Source organism: Protopterus annectens, chromosome 3.part0, assembly GCF_019279795.1.
Source record: "Protopterus annectens isolate FY-2018-M chromosome 3.part0, PAN1.0, whole genome shotgun sequence".
Classification (NCBI taxonomy): domain Eukaryota; kingdom Metazoa; phylum Chordata; order Ceratodontiformes; family Protopteridae; genus Protopterus; species Protopterus annectens.
This window is the reverse complement of record NC_056731.1, coordinates 1,220,946,678-1,220,963,398: the sequence shown is the minus strand read 5'-3', so window position 1 is coordinate 1,220,963,398 and position 16,721 is coordinate 1,220,946,678. Positions and strand designations below refer to the sequence as shown.

Below are 16,721 nucleotides of genomic sequence, written 5' to 3'. Positions count from 1 at the left end.
AAATTCAAGAATAGAAATTTATGAGGATTTGAGGGATATTAGGCTTGGTAAATCCACAAATGCTTTGGGAAAACACTGCGCAGAAAAACCTGACCACTCTTAAATTTTTCATTGTGGTTACTGTTGATTTGTATAAAAGGGGTGACCCGTGGGGTCTGCTACTGGAAAAGCAATTATTGTGGCAGATTCGTCTTAATTCTGGGCAGTGACCAGGTTTAAATGACTTCCTCTCCATTGCATGACTTTTAAAATTAAAAGCGATTGAGAGGTAGTAAAATAAAAATACCTCAGTTCATTTTGTAAATAGTTTTTTTTTTTTACATATGCACCATTCATTGCGTTTTATATTTAGATGAGTGATATACAAGTTTTTAAATTGTTTTGTACGTAAAAGGAAACTTAATATTTACCAGTTAGAGAGGTCTTTTTTACTAAGCTGTTGTGGGATTGCTTTATATCATGATCGAGGTCTTGATGGATTTTATTTAAATTTGACTAGGTGGTTTTGCCTTGCATCTGATTAAGAATAGTCTTGACAAAAGCGCTCATCTATTTTTTGTTTTAATGAACATTGTTTAAACAGCCGTTTGCGGTCATTATTGGCAAAAGAATTAGAAGTTATGTGCTCACCATAACGTTCCATCTGAGTAGGTACTTAATTTGTCTGCAACCTGTGGGCCTCGGATCCGACCGGCAGCTTTCCAAGCTTCAAGATCCGAGCTCATAGCTCCTCCCCTCTACCCATAATCCCCTGTCCCCACCACACTAACTCAGATCGGTTCTGCTGTATCACCTGATAAACCTGTAATAAACGGGTTCAGTTATTTTCAAGAATCATAAATGATCCTAGAAACCCGATACAGGTTAGGGGGATGGCAGGGGGGGGGTGGTTGCAGACAAATGATGTACCTACTCAGATGGAACGTTATGGTGAGTACATAACTTCTAAATCTGAAGTAGTTACTTCATTTGTTCTGCAACCTGTGGGACAGAGTCTCCAGCTACATAAACAAAGAAACCTGGGTGGCCTATGGAAGGATATTCCGAAGCACCGCGGAGCCAAAGGACGCCCTGCTTCTAGATATCATGTCCAGCTTATAATGAGAAATAAACGTATGAGCAGAAGACCAAGTGGCTGCTGAACATATGTCATCCAACGGCATCCTGGACCAGAAGGCTGCAGAAGTTGCGATGGACCGTGAGGAATGTGCACGAATTTTAAATGGGGTTGTTTTGCCTGATGCCTTGTAAGCCTGAGAAATACATTGACAAATCCAATTAGCCAGTGTCACTTTGGATATAGGTTTTCCCATGGATGAAAGAGCAAATGACACGAACAGTTGATCAGCCTTACGAACGTCTTTGGTCCTGTGCAGGTAAAAACGCAACTGTCTATGTACATCTAGTGTATGCAACATGTATTCTCCCTTATTTTGAAAATTCTTGAAAAACACTGGCAGATTGATAGTCTGATTGATATTTGCCACAGATGCCACTTTTGGTAAAAAAGACGGGTTAGTCCTGAGAGACACTATGTCATTGTGAAAAATAAGATAGGGAGGTTTCATGCACAAAGCTTGGAACTCTGAAACCCTTTTAGCAGAAGTTATGGCTACCAAGAATGCTGTTTTCCAGGACAGAAAATTAAGAGGTACAGAAGCTGCAGGTTCAAAAGGAGGTTTCGTTAAGGCTTGCAGAACAAAGGTTAAGTCCCAAGGGGGAGTCACGGATTTCACAGGTGGCTTGAGAAGGAAAACGCCACGCAAGAATGTCTTACACAATTTTGTAGACGCTAGGGATCCTAATCAGTCTCCCACATGAAAATGGGATATTGCTGCCAACTGTACTTTCACCGTTGATGCACTGGCCCCTTGTTCAAATATCATGGACAAAAAATCCAAGACTGTAGGAATCGGAACAGTAAAAGGGTTGAGACCCTGGCTGTTAGCCCAGATAGAAAATAGTTTCCACTTGCTATTATAGATTTTCCTGGTGGACGGTTTATGAGCCGCTACCAGAATAGTTTTCACTGGTGACGAGATACCGGGAGTCCTTGCCATTAGTGGAACTGGATCAACCAAGCTGCAAGCTTGAGGTTTACCAGGTTCAGTGTTGGGCACCCTGTTGGGTGCGAGATCAGATCTGGAATGGGATCCAGGATTAAAGGGGAGGAGAGCCTGTGAGACCGCAGGTATGGAAACCAGATTTGACGAGGCCAGAATGGGGCTAGGAGGATAATTTTGCTCCCCAACCGTGCGGCTTTCTGAATGAACTTCGCCATGAGCGGAAACGGGGGATAAGCATAGAGTAGACCGGGAGGCCAAGCATGAATCCGAGCATCTCTGGGGCTCTCCCCTTCTGGGGGAAGAAATGCGAAGAACTCGCTGCATTTTGTGTTTTGGGGAGTAGCAAAGAGATCGCAGCAAGGCCAACCCCACTTGTGGAAAATTTCCTTCACAACTTTCGGATTGAGAGAACACTCGTAAGGACTGAGAATTACTCGACTCAATTTGTCCGCCAAGATGTCGGATTGTCCCGGAATGTGCATTGCTATCAGAAAGCGGTTGGTGGATATCTCCCATTCCCAAACTCTCATGGCTTCTCGACAGAGGGTAGGATCTGGTTCCCCAGTGTTTGTTTATATACCAGACCACTGACATATTGTCTGTCTGTATTGCAATCGTTCCTAGAGGTAGAAGGTCTTGGAAAGCCTGCAACGCTAGAAGCACCGCCCTCATCTCCAGAACATTTATGTGCAAGGCGGTCTCCGACAAGGTCCACGTACCTTGGACATTTCCGCCCAAACAATGCCCCCCCCCACCCTAGGCAAGAAGCATCCGTGGTTAACGTGGCCTGGGGAGGGGGAATCACAAAGGGCCTCCCTTGCCTGAGTTCTGGGGAGTGAAGCCACCAAAGGAGGGATTCCCTGCAAACCCTGCTAAGGGGAATGGGAGTATTCAATGGATAGTGCAACAGTGAACTTGGAGTGTCCACTGTAATATACGCATCCTTAGGCGAGCATGGAGAGAGAGGCCGATAGCCGCTGCCATCGAGCCTAGTGCTCTCAGGACCAACTCCGCCGGCGGAGCTTTGGTGCGAAGAAGAGCCACAACTTGACAGCCTGTCCAAGGTCAAGAAGGCCCGAGAAGATCGGGAATCTAGCCTGGCTCCTATGAAATCTAATGCTTGCACAGGATGAAGAAAAGACTTCGGTATGCCGACTGAAATGCCCAAGCTGTCGGCAAGAGACAGAACATAGTCCCTCGTGATACAAAGTTGATGCCTGTTGGTTGCTGTGAGGAGTCAGTCTAGGTACGGAAAGACCCTTATGCCCTGAAGCCTCAGGTGGGCCGCAACCACTGCCATGACTTTGGTGAACACCTTGGGGGATGAGGGGAGTCCGAACGGAAGGAGCCAGAACTGGTAATGACTGGCCCCTAGCCGGAAGCGGAGGAACCTCCTGGACCCGTCTGTCCATTAGAATTTAGTAGTACATGTCCTTACGGTCTATAGAGCACATCCAGTCGTTGTCCTGCATTAAGGGGAGAATAGATTGTAGAGTGACCATCCGGAACTTTTCTTTGGGGACAAACATGTTCAGGGCGGACAAGTCAAGAATGGGCCTGAGGTCCCCCGTCTTTTTTGGCACTAAAAAGAACCTTGAGTAGTAGCCTGATCCGGATTGGTCTGGGGGGACCCGCTGGATGGCTCTTTTTCCTAACAAATTTGAAATCTCTACGGTCGCCGCCTCTCTTTGATTGGGTGGGACATCGGGGAGGCGACCACCTGAGGGAGTGCGAAATAGGAAGGGAATTTTTTAGCCTCTGGATATAATTCGGAGCACCCATCGATCGTTCGTGATGGACTCCCACATTGACAGGTGCTTCATTAAACACCCCCGACTGCCTCCAGAGCTGGACAGTCGGGTAAGCCCTCAGGGCTGCTGCGCAGGTCTCTCTGAGAAAGGCTCTCTAGACCTGAAGTTACGCGGTCCCCCTCTGCCTCTGGGCCGGCGTCCACCCTGCCCCCCTCTGCCTCTGGAGGGTGCGGAGTCCGAAGCTGGATAGGACTGCTGAGACTTGCGGAACCACAGCTTCTTTTGCCCCCTCTGATTCCTTGAGAAGGAACGTTGGGGGCTCGAGAAGTGGACTCTGATGGCAGACAGCGTCTTCCCGTCCTTCTCACTTTGGACTAGTGTATCGCATACGGTCTTGCCAAAAAGCGAAGAGCCGTCAAAGGGTGCGTTCGCGAAGGACACCTTGAAAGGTTCTGTGAAATTACAAAGGCAGAGCCAGGCGTGGCGTCGCAAGACAACTCCTGCCCCGCTGGCCCTTGCGGCTCCCTCCGTAGCATAAGACAGTAGCCGCATGGACGTATTTGAGATGGACTTGAGTGGCCATACGAGTCGAGAACACGGTTATGTCCTCGACCGACATGGACTCTGGTGGAGATGCAGTGTATTCCTTGATCAAATCCCGTTGCAGCCTGATGACATGCGCCATATAATTCAGCGCCCTCACAGAGAAGGTTGCTGAAGCAAAGGTCCGCTTTCCTATACAGTCCAGCGCCCGGGACTCCTTGTCCGGCGGGTGGACCACTGAGCTCTCCTGGGAGAGTTCTCTCTTAGTGGCAGCAGCCACCAACATGGCATCAACTGGAGACCCTTTAGCCCAAGCCTGCCTATACGAAGGGGGGCTAAGGATTTTATCCGGCCGGCGTGGGATAGGCTCCACGGTGTCTGGCTCCTTCCAAGCCCTGGTAGTCAGGAGATCTACCAGGGATCTGCCGGTGGGGACACCCAGGAGGTAGATGGGCCCGCTTCAAACGCCTCCAGAAATACGGACTCATCCGAGGAAGGTTTTTGGGCAGACCCCCCCCCCCCCAATACGCAACATTTCCATGAGATCTCCAAAGGAGACATCCTCAGGGGGGGTGACCTCGGAGAACCTTCCCTTTCCTCTAAGTCTGTATCTGTGGTGACAGACTCAAGGGAGTCCATGTGCCTCCTTTTACACGTCCGTTTATGAGGCACCTCTTCTGTGGGACTATCAGAAGAGGGCTCGTCAACGGCCTCTTGTTCCTCCGAGGGAACCAACTGGAGGGTCTGAGCAGGCTGTCCCGATGGAAGGATGATGGAAGGCAGACCCGTATGCAGTGAGGGAGCGGAAGGATCCAAAGCCCGGGTCAGGGACCTGGAAGACCTCGACAGTACCCTCTCCACTACCTCGAATGCCGAGGGAGAACTACTCTCTTCCGGCCCCGAGAGCAGTCTCCTCGGCTCCGAGATAGGGATAGGGATCGGGGTCGGAGCCGAAGCCATCGGATCCGAAAGGGAGGTGCTCTCAGACATAGGAAGCGCCGAAGAGGCACCCACTCCCATGGATCCGCACGGCCCCGAGAACTCTGATCCGAGATACTCGAGGGTATGGTCGGCGTCGAGAAGGCTTGGGCCACCGGCGCCGACAAAACCCCAGCTCCGAAAGGGCCTGGATCCGAAGACTCCAAAACATGGATCCGGGTTGAAGGAGAAATCGGGGCAAATACTGAAGCTGCACTCCCCCCCCTGTGGGGGGCGAGGCAAGAGCACCCCCATCTGCATTTGGGTCTGCAGAAACCGACGCATCATCCTGTCCATATCGGCGTCGGAGAGAGACCTAGTAGATCTAGAGGAGGTCGTAGAGGTGTGCCTGGAAGGCTGCCTTGACGACCTCGAGGGTAATCGGAGCTCCTCCTCCAGCTCCGGCGAGAAGGAAAGTGATCGGAACCGAGAAGGAGAAGGTCCGGACACCCTCGGGGGCGATTTAGCAGTCTTCGATGGTGGAGCCGAGGGATGAGGCTCGGCTCGCCTCTTGTGTCGGTGCTTCTCCCTGTGCTTTTCCCTAGAAGGAGAAGACTGAACTTCCCTCGTACTCAAGGCAACAGTGGGAGTCCCTCGTACTCAAGGCAACAGTGGGAGTCCCAGCCTAATTCGAGGGAATCAAGGGTGCCGAAGCTACCTGGGCAGCCTGCACCTTGGAGGGAGAGGAGGAAGAGGCCTCCTCCGGGGGAAGCAATCCCGCCAGAATAAGCCTGTTCCTCCTGTCCCTCACAGCCCGGGAGTTGAAGGCTGCGCAAACCTGGCAGTCTGAAGACAAATGGACAACCCCCAGGCATATAACTCACTGAGTGTGGCCATCAGCTGGGGAAAGCTGATGGCCACACCCAGTGCACTTAGAAAAAATAGCCTTATGGCCTTCGGCCATTTTCCTAACACACACACACTCACACGCCCAAACACCTAGGGGAGGGTTAACTAAACAAAACGCCAATCCCGAAAATAAAAAAGGGCAGAGAAACACTCTCAAAAACACACTTTTAAATTTGTCGAAAATTTAAGAAAAAATTCACTTCCATGCTACTAAGCTCAGTAGCTCTTCTCAAGATGCTTGTGATCAAGCCACGGCAAAAACGATCTGAGGTAGTGTGGTGGTGACAGGGGATTATGGGTAGAGGGGAGGAGCTAGGAGCTCAGATCTTGAAGCTTGGAAAGCTGCCGGTCGGATCTGAGGTCGGATCAGAGACCCACAGGTTGCAGAACAAATGAAGTAACTACTTCAGATCAAAGTGTTTTTGGAGTGTGCATTTCCATGAGTGCCTGACCTTTGTGTTATCAGTTTGGAGTTCACTGGTGTTTTTTTTTTTTTTTTAGACATGGACTCCCATGTTGTCAGGTGCAGCGAAAGACGACCCCCAACTGCCTCCAGAGCAGAGCAGAGCAGTCAGGCAACCCCTCAGGGCTGCTGCGTGGGCCTGTCCAAGAACGGTTCCTCAAAACACATTTCTCGGACCCCTTCCTGGTCTCTGGCCTGGCATCTGTCTGGTCCCCCTCTGCCTCTGGGGGAAGATGAGCCCCGAGTGTCCCGGGAATACTGAGACTTCTGGAACCACATCTTTTGCCCCCGCTGATTCCTGGAAAAGGATCTTGGAGGGTTTTAGAAGCAGATCCCAACGGCAGACATTAGTCTAGAGTGAAAAGGACGGGGCGGGAAGACACTGTCTCACGAACAGTCTTCCCAACCATGGAAGAACGTCATAAGGGGCATTCGCAAAAGACACCTTAAAGGGTTCCATGAACTGACAGCCTGAGCCAGGCGTGTCACCTCATGGCAACTCCAGACCTGGCTGCCCTTGCCGCTGCCTCGGTGGCATGCGAAAGGACGCACACAGACGTATTAGAAACTGCTTTGAGAGTGGCCATTCGCATGGAAAATATACACATCCTCCAGTGACATGAACTCCGGGGGTGACTCGGTTAGCTCCCCGATAAGGTCGCGCTGCAGTCGAGTGACATGGGCCAAATAATTCAGCGCCCTTACGGAAAAGGTGGCTGAAGCATACAACCGCTTTCCTGAACTATCCATCATCCTGGACTCTCGGTCGGAGGGATGGACCATAGAACTTTCCTGAGCTACTTCTTTCTTGGTGGCAGCTGTTACCACCATAGCGTCTACTGGGGACCCTTTGTTCCAACTGGGCCTATCCACAGGAGGACTCAGAATCTTGTCTGGATGTTTCGGGATTGGCTCCACGGTGTCCAGTTCCTTCCATGCCCGGGTGGTAATAAAACCCACCAACAGATCCACGTGGGGGGGGGGCACCCAGGAAGTAGACGGGCCCATGCCAAAGGTCTCCAGAAACAGCAACTCGTCTGAGGAAGGCTTGGGGGTAGACCTAGCCCCCCTCACTGGCACAGGATTTCCAGGATATCTCCAAAGGAGACAGTCGGGGGGGTGATTTGGGGGAACCTTCCCCTTCCTCCAAATCTGTGTCCTCAGTGAGGGACTCTGGGGAGGAGTCCAGGTGCCTCCTTTTGCGTGGAACCTCATTGGTGGGGCTCTCCAAAGAGGGCTCAAACCGCCTGTTGTTCCTCGAAGGCCTGGGAGGGAGGGGGAAGAAAGTGTAGCAAAAGAAGCAGCAACACTCACAGCCGTGACTTTATCCAAAGGGGAGACAGCTGCCTCTGTAGCAGGGAGAAAACTAACTTAGCCCTACAATCTTTCAGGGGCCTGGAGTTAAACCCTGCACAAATAGTAGAAAGATGGGGAATCCCCATACAAACCACACACAGAGTGTGGTCATCAGCCAGAGACCACACACTGTGCACTTTCTAAATACCAGCTTCTGCTGATCAGCCATCACAAGGCCCTAACCTGCCTGACCACACACACTCACACCTAACTGACCACCAAGGAGGGGGAAGGGTGAAGGAAGGCACTACACTGAGTAAACTGAATTTTTTATTTTGTAAACCCGAAGCAACAGCGAAAGGGGAGGGACAAGGGACAGGAAACCTACCTGACACTACCACAAAAGTACAAACACCCAAAAAACTATCACTAAAACTACTCACCATGCCTGGAGCTCTGAGACCACAATGCTAGGCTAAGCCGCGGCAAACGAGATCTGAGGGAAGGAAGGAGATGGAGGGATATTTTGGGTAAAGGGAGGAGCTTGGAGCTCGGATCAGTTGCTGGTGAATCTGCCATCTCAGATCTGAATACCCACAGGCTGATGATCAAAATGCAGTCAACTACTTCGGATCTAGCCCCTTCATTGTCCATCTGAATAACATTCATCCTGGAGGAAGTGTGTCTTGAAAGCCCTGTAACGCTAGGAGAACTGCACTCATTTCCAAAACATTGATATGTGCCTTGGTCTCTTCTGGGGATTATATACTTTGGGTTGTCCTTCCTAATAATGCCCCTCCCCACACCCCTGTTGGGAGGCATCTGTAGTCACCATGGCCATGGGAAGAACAATCTGAGTGAAGCCACCAAAGAAGAGATATTTTTTGCAAGATTATCGCCCCTGTCAAGATCCTTCAGAGTCTACTGCAAAGTCCACATATGAAACCTTGCTAAAGGAACCCGGGTGATAGTAGCTGCCATGGACCCCAAGGCTTGTAAAATTAGACATGCACGAGATCACTTTCGTGACATAATATCAGTGTGTCTGAATTCATGTAGGTGGAAGAGCTGCTGTGTGACCGTGTTTAGACGAGCACCCATGAACTCTAGACTCCGCGTGGGTGTGAGCTGAGACTTGCTGTAATTGACTGCAATGCCTAGATGAAGACACAACTGGAGCAAGAAGTCCCTTAACTGTAGAAGTAGATGTCTGTTTGAGGCAGTTGGAAGCCAGTCATCTAGGTATGGAAATGGAGAATCCCAGCAGTCTCAGATGAGCTGCTACCACTGCCAAGCATTTAGTGACACCCTGGGGGGTTGTGGTGAGGTCACAGAGAAGGGCTCTGAACTGGTAATGACTGGCTCCCAGCTAGAAGCACATACATTCCTGGAGTGCCTGTTCACTCTGATGTAACAGTAAGCATCCTGAAGATCTACAAGCACATCCAATTGTCTTTTTGCAGTACAGGCAAAATGGACTTAACCGTCACCATCCGGAACTTTGTATACTTGACATACTGCTTTAACCTGCTAAGATCTAGAATGCAGAATCTAGAGCTAGAAGTCCTCTCTCTTCTTTAGCACTAAAGTTCCAATCATATTTGGTCTAGGGGACCTACTGGATGACTTTTTCTGAGCAGCTTTTCTATTACTAATGCTGCCATCTCCCTCTGACTGGGTGGAACATCAGAGGTTTTTTGCATTCTCGCAAGGGGGAATTTGGAAAATGGTATGATACAACCTCTGGATATAATTCTCTGCACCCCAGCCATGAATCGTTTGTGATGGATGCACAGGCTTTTTGGTGCAGAGACAAAACTCCCCGACTACCTCCAGAAGGCAAGAGTTGGCCACCATTCAGACACGCTAGTAGGGTCTGTCCAAGAAGGAAGCCCAAATTCACATAGATGCATTCAGGCATTTCTCCTAGTGGCTATGCCTGAAATTGCAACCCAAGAGGTACCTTCCACTACATGGGAAATCAGTCTCATGGATGTGTCACAGATTAAAAGGTGGCTAGTTATGAAGAAAGACTATTCTGGTCCTCTGCAGACATGAACCCAGAGAGAGATTCAGAGCATACCTCTCAACCTCTTAGAGCAAAAAATCTGGACAAAGCCTAAAATGATGGGTGGGGGGACAAATAGAAACAGATTTTAAATATTGCTCTTACAAACTTAGAAAGTTGATAGAATAATAGGTTTTCATTAGCATGAATTCTACAAAGGATGTGGAGTCTTAAACTCAAATGTTTGTAATTGTTTAATGACTTTAATCCTCAGCTATTTGCCAGACAGATGCAGACTTTAGGAGGAACACACCAAAAATATGAAGCAAAAATCTGGACATTCTGCAAAAATCTGTAAACTTCAGAGTATCTGGATGCTCGGGGACAGGCTCTGTAGTATCCAGGTCCCTTCATGTCAGTCAAAGAGACTAGTTCTATAAAAGGTCATCAGCTGGTGGTGGTGGGGGGGGGGTTCAGGCACCCAAGATGTAGCTGGGCCAGACCTAAAAATTTCCAGGAACACCAACTCCTCTTAGGACGGGGTGTCAGACGACCATCCACCTTTTTGCTTTAAGAGTCAGAAGTCTAAACCTCAAGATGCACGCACTCGAAACTCTCCTTAGCATGGAGAACATCGATATCTGTGCAGTAACAGAAACCTGGTTCAGGGCTCCCGAGAGCACCCCAGCACTACCAGGTTATACCTCATACCATGCTTTTCGGCCCCAAAACTTGGACCGAACTACAAAAGGAGGGGGAGTATCAATATTCATCAAAGATACCCACACCTCCAGGTTGGTGGCACAGCACGAAGCATCAGAGACTATCCATGTGCAACTAACAGTGGGTAAAACTGCCTTTCAGTTTATAGCCTGCTACAGAGACCACCCTCCCAATCCCAGGAACCCCACTTGGCCTTCCTGAGAACACTGGAAAATATGAAGGTCTCTCCAAACACCATTATATTGGGCGACTTCAACTACCCAAACATAGACTGGGAGCATTACTCTAACTCAAACACCCTAGCCCAAAGGTTCCTAGAATTCATAAACTCAAATGCTATGGAACAACTTGTTACCACTCCCACAAGAGGGGAAAACATACTGGACCTGATCATCACCAACATGGGGACTCTATGCTCCAGACCAGAAGTGTATCCCTCACTGGTAAGATCAGACCATAAACTAATCCAACTGGATATTCACATCCTGACCCCATCCCCTTCACAGAAAACCACAGTGAAAAACTTCTCTAAAGCAAATTTCACACTCCTCAAAACAGAGGTGAAATCCTTCAAAATCCCCCGGGCCTGTGGAAAATACGGCCCAGACTGCAGAATCCTTTATAAATGCATTCTACGAACACCTTCAGGAATGCATGGATCATGCAATCCCAAATAAAACCAAGACCCAATCCTCCAAAGGCAGACGTCCTGTCTGGTGGACCCCAGCCATAAACAAACTATACAACAGAAGGAGGAAGTTACTACATGATAGAGCAAAATCCCAAAAAGGGAAGGCATCTCTGTTCAGTATTAGCAAAAAACTACGGGCACTCATAAAATCGTCTAAAGCCAGCTTCGAGAGAAAAATTGCACAGGACACTAAGGATAATCACAAGGCTTTCTTTAGTTATGTTAGGAACCTGGGTGGAAATTCCCAGATATGCTCAGAATTAGTCCAAAATGATAAAAAAATACACCAAACCCACAGACATTGCCAACATCCTAGCTGACAGGTTCAGCACAACCCCCCCCCCCTCCCCACCAAAAGGGCAAATATCTATCCCAGCAGAGTGCTGCCCCCCTGACATCTCAGATGCTCAGGTAAGAGCCACCCTCTCCAAAGCAAAAAACACAGCATCAATGGGACCAGACGGTGTCCCGGGCTGCATCCTACATGAACTCCAAGAAGAGCTAAACCCAAACATAAAACTACTGTTCAATCTCAGCCCTACTTCAGGATATGTACCCAAAGAGTGGCGTACAGCAACAGTGGTCCCTCTCCACAAAGGTGATGCCTCAACAGAACGTGGAAACTATCGCCCCATAAGCCTGACTAGCTTGGTCTGCAAAGCTATGGAAAAGATCATCATGGACCTCATAAATAAAGATATTGGGGACCTACAGACTCTGGATCCTATCCAGTTCGGCTTTGTTAAGGGCAGATCATGCCTCTTAAACCTGGTCGACTTCTTTGAAACCGCCACCAAGGCCATTGACGAAGGAAAGGTGGTCCACACAGCCTACCTGGACCTTGCAAAAGCCTTTGATGCAATACCCCACTCGAGCATTATAGATAAGCTCACCAGCTTAAATATAAACCCCTATGTCACTAGATGGGTTGCAAACTGGCTCAAGGACAGAACCCACATGGTTAGAATTGCTGGAGCCATGTCAGACTCCAAACCAGTTACAAGTGGCGTCCCACAAGGCTCAGTCCTAGGACCTCTCTTGTTCGGTATATGTTTCTCGGAGGTACAGGCCAACACGGAAGGACTGTGGCTGACCAAGTTCGCAGATGACTGCAAACTGGGCGCCATAATAGACTCTCCAGCCGACACAAGCATCCTCCAAAAGGGCCTCACCGAAACAGACAACTGGTGCCACAGCCATGGCCTCAAGTTAAACGGCAAAAAGTGTATAGTCATCCCCTTTGGCAAAAACAAAGTGCCCACAAATTACCACATAGGTGTTAATCCATTAAGTACAGAAGAAGTAATTAGGGACCTGGGGACCCAAGTTGATAGCAATCTCTCATTTGACAACCACGTGGCCAAAGTGGTTAGAAAAACATTTTATACAGCCCACCTAATCATGAAGGGATTCACATCTAGATCAGGGGAGGTCATCGTGCCTCTTTACTCATCCCTCATCAGGTCCATAATAGAGTACAATGCCCCTTTTGGGATGTACCTTACCAAACACCTGCAGCAACTGGAAAGACCCCAAAAGTATCTCACCAAGAGGATCAAAGGGCTCAAACAGATGCCATATGCTGCCCGGTTAAAGAAACTCCAGCTCTACTCAGTGGCATACCACCTCCTCAGAGGCAATCTGTGCCCCACGTATAAAGCCATGTCCAACCCGGAATTAAGGGACATGCTGCACCTCAAAAGCTCCAAATCCCATTGAGCTACGTGCTCGAGAGACTTGAACCTCAGCACTGAAATAAATAGGACATGCAGGAGGGACAGATTCATAACCCAGAGGCTCCCTTCACTCTGGAATAAAATCCCAGTCCAGGTTAGGCACAGTCCCTCATTGACTCTCTTCAAGAGGAATCTTGATGAGTGGATAGGAAATTGTAGTAGACCCCGGGTATCACTTATGTGTCACTATTAGACAGAGGCACAGTATACTATCCTCGAAAAAGGGCATAGCAAAATTAATTTAAAATGGGTGGCGAAAGCCAAACATACTCTGGCTAGGCTTATAAATGCCCTAGGACAGATAGCCTAGTATGAACCTATGAACCTAAGAGTTCAAGAAGGTCACCAAAGCAGATATATTAGGATGGAGATCTGGGGGACCTCTCCCCTTCATCAAAATCACTGTCCTCTGTGAAAGATTCCAAAAGGGAATCTTATGGATCTGCTTTTGCATGGTCTCTTCAGATGGACCTCATCAGTGGGATGGTCTGCCCAGAAGTGATAGGGGAGTCCTGAGGGACTAATTGGAGACTTGAAAGGGCTAGCTTTTCCAGTGGAGTGGAAGATCGAGGTTCACAGCAAAGACCCAAAGGTGGTAAGACTGACAATCTGAGGGGGATAGGGATGTCCTTTCTCTAGGTAAAGAGAAAGCCCTCTCCACAATCTCTAAGGCAGAGTGCCTAACAGAGGCTAGGCTGGAGGTAGCAGAGCAGACTTCTCTTACACCCCCGTCCCCTGAAACCTTGTAAGCACTCCACCTGAGGATGTAGTCAGACCCAGGATATCCACAGCCAAAGCTCCAAAGGGCAGGGAAGGCTCCAGAAACTCTGAAGTTGACCCTAGTCCCTTGGATCTGGCACAAATGCTTCGACTCCAAAAGACTCTGGTTGCTTCACTCAGCTGTTCACTCAGAGTCTAAGAAGGAACAGTTTTTGAATCCAATGAAGACACCCCAAGGATCTTGTACAGAGGGCTCCAAACAGGCTGGATCAAATAATGAGAAACTAAAGGAGAACTAGTCATGGGCAGGTTCACGTATCTGATGGGAGACCAAGAATTACTCCCATCTGGATATAAGCAACTTCCTCAGCATAGTATCCACTTCAGCCACAGACAAAACTCCAGGAAAACCTGAGTGAGGAGCTAGTGGATGGTGGCCTCAAGTGCTTGTGAGGAGACTCCTGCAAAAATGGAGAAGGGAATCAAGAAGGTATCAGATATGGCAAAGAGGTGACCAAATCCCAGGTGATTCCTTTTGTCAGATTTATTTTGAGGGGGGTTTGAGCCCCAGGTGGAATAGAGGAAGTGGAAAGCAGAAAACCCTTCAAAACAAGTTTGAAGTATTTAACCACGAGTGCCCTGGACTTAAGCCGGCAGAAATTTTACAATCTGCATCTAAATGGGCAATGCCCAAATAACAGATTGTGGGCATATGAATTAGGTATTTTCTGCCCACAGGAGACACATTTCTTGAAGCCAGTTGGTTTATCAGCCAGCCTAGCACATACCAAAGATGGAGAAGGCCCAAAAGGAAATAGCTACAAATATGGACTAAAAAATTGTTATACAAAGATTTTGTTTTTTTTTTTTTTTGGTAAGGGAAAAGCAAGAAAGACTATCAACAATGGTAGTGAAGAATGCCATAAAAAGGGCAGGAAGAAAACAGAGAGAAGAAAGCCAAAGTACAAACAATGGTATTGGAAGGAAAAACAGGACTCTAGAGAAGAAAAATTACTAGAATAAAGGAAGTAAAATGACAGAAATTCAGCAGATAGCCTATTGAAGGAAAGAAATTGAGACTCAATCACTGCTTTAACCCAGAAAAAAACACCAATAGCTTGACAGCAAGAGGATCGGCAGATAGCCTATTGAAGGAAAGAAATTGAGACTCAATCACTGCTTTAACCCAGAAAAAAAACACCAATAGCTTGACAGCAAGAGGATCGGCATCTGTAGAGATAGACTGCAAATGAGATCAGAGGTATGTTAGACTGGCAGTGCATTGTGGGTAAAGGGAGGAGCTCAAGAGTTTGCATCCAAGGATCTAGAAGCAGAGGCCCATCAGTTGAGGAATGAATGAATGAAAGTGACATCAAATCAACTGCTGTTACCATAAGGCTGAGAAGGGGGTATACATCTGTTGTGTTCAGTTACCTTTACCCACATCGACTAAACTACATCTTGGTCCCCCTCCCCCCAACTAGATTTTAATGAACTGACCTCCTGGACTGCAGTACAATTCCTTTGGCTATCCTGTATGTATACATCCAGCATGGGTCAACTAATTCAACTCGTTTTACAATGGTAGTCAAGAGAAAAAGCAGTCCAATTTTGCCTCCCCTTCCCCACCAACTAATCAATGTACCCAGACTTGGTCTCTACCATGGAAACAGTGACTATTAAGCCACTCCACTAATCTGTGCAACTTTGCCCTATACCCCCCACTATTCTGTAGAAGAAACATCGTAGAGTAGTTTTAAATTGTTTTACACTGAGAATCATTTGGTATTTAACTTGCACAACTGTAGCTGTTGTACGCTATCGAACTTTATCAAGCTAATGTACCACAGAAACACTATAAAATACACAGACAGTGGCTGTTTTTCCCATTTCTCAAACAACTAGGCTTGAGCCTTCCACACTGTCAACTGCTAGGAAAGCATTTAATATTTCTGCACTATTCCCATTAGTAGAGATGCATCAGACATTGGGGGGAAACACACACGTTTTATCACTTGGCTGGGGTACCACAGACAGTCCCAAACTCATTGTCCGGGTGACAGTAAGAATACATACATGTAGCACTATTGTGCACTTTGCCACATCACATACAAGTACCATTACTTAATCTACTGAAACACATTACAGTTTATTCATAACTTGACAGACTAGTACTTTATATATGCACCTTAAATACACAAGTCAAGGAGTTTGGCATAATGGTTATAGTGCTTACCTTATAAGACACAAGGTGCAGGGTTTGATTCTCACATGGGGTAACTGGCTAGGCTTAAAATAGCCTAGAAGGGCAGTCAGCCGATACGAACATATTAGTCTACATACTAACTTCTTGAGTATCTCCTTTATTTAAGTCTACATTTTTTGTGGGAAAACATGACAATGTGATTTTGTTTTCCAGTCTGCATAAATGTGGAAATTTACACAATGAGGTTCAACATTTCATACACTGCAGCTCAAAATGATCCCACAGTGGCCTAAAATAATTCTTGCCCGTCCCTGAATAATATCCATAGGCCTACAGTCTTCTTACCAAGGAGTCGCACGTTGCTTCAAAGCACAGTTATCACATAAGGATATCAGATTCCATTTGTCAGCCTTATGCAACTAGTGATGATCAAACAACTTAATTAAGCCCACATTGGTACTTCTTGCTTCCCACAAACATGTAAAGACTTCCATTTGTCAGATGAATATGGAAAAATGTACAGTGCTTTTCTGAATTTCCAAGCAAAAGGTATGGGGCAAAAGTCTGCAAGTAGGTAATGCTGAGAGGGCTCAATCAGGTGGAGTATGCACAATAAATACATTTTTTTTTTAATTTTACACACACACACACACACACACACACACACACACACACACACACACACACACAC

The 16,721-nt window shown here is 47.6% G+C and overlaps 1 protein-coding gene across 1 annotated transcript in view; it reads right to left on the bottom strand.

Annotated features, from left to right (window-relative positions):
• Window positions 1–16,721, bottom strand: part of EEF1E1 (eukaryotic translation elongation factor 1 epsilon 1) — a 293,330-nt gene that overhangs the window by 214,862 nt on the left and 61,747 nt on the right. The gene's annotated exons all lie outside the window — the stretch shown is intronic.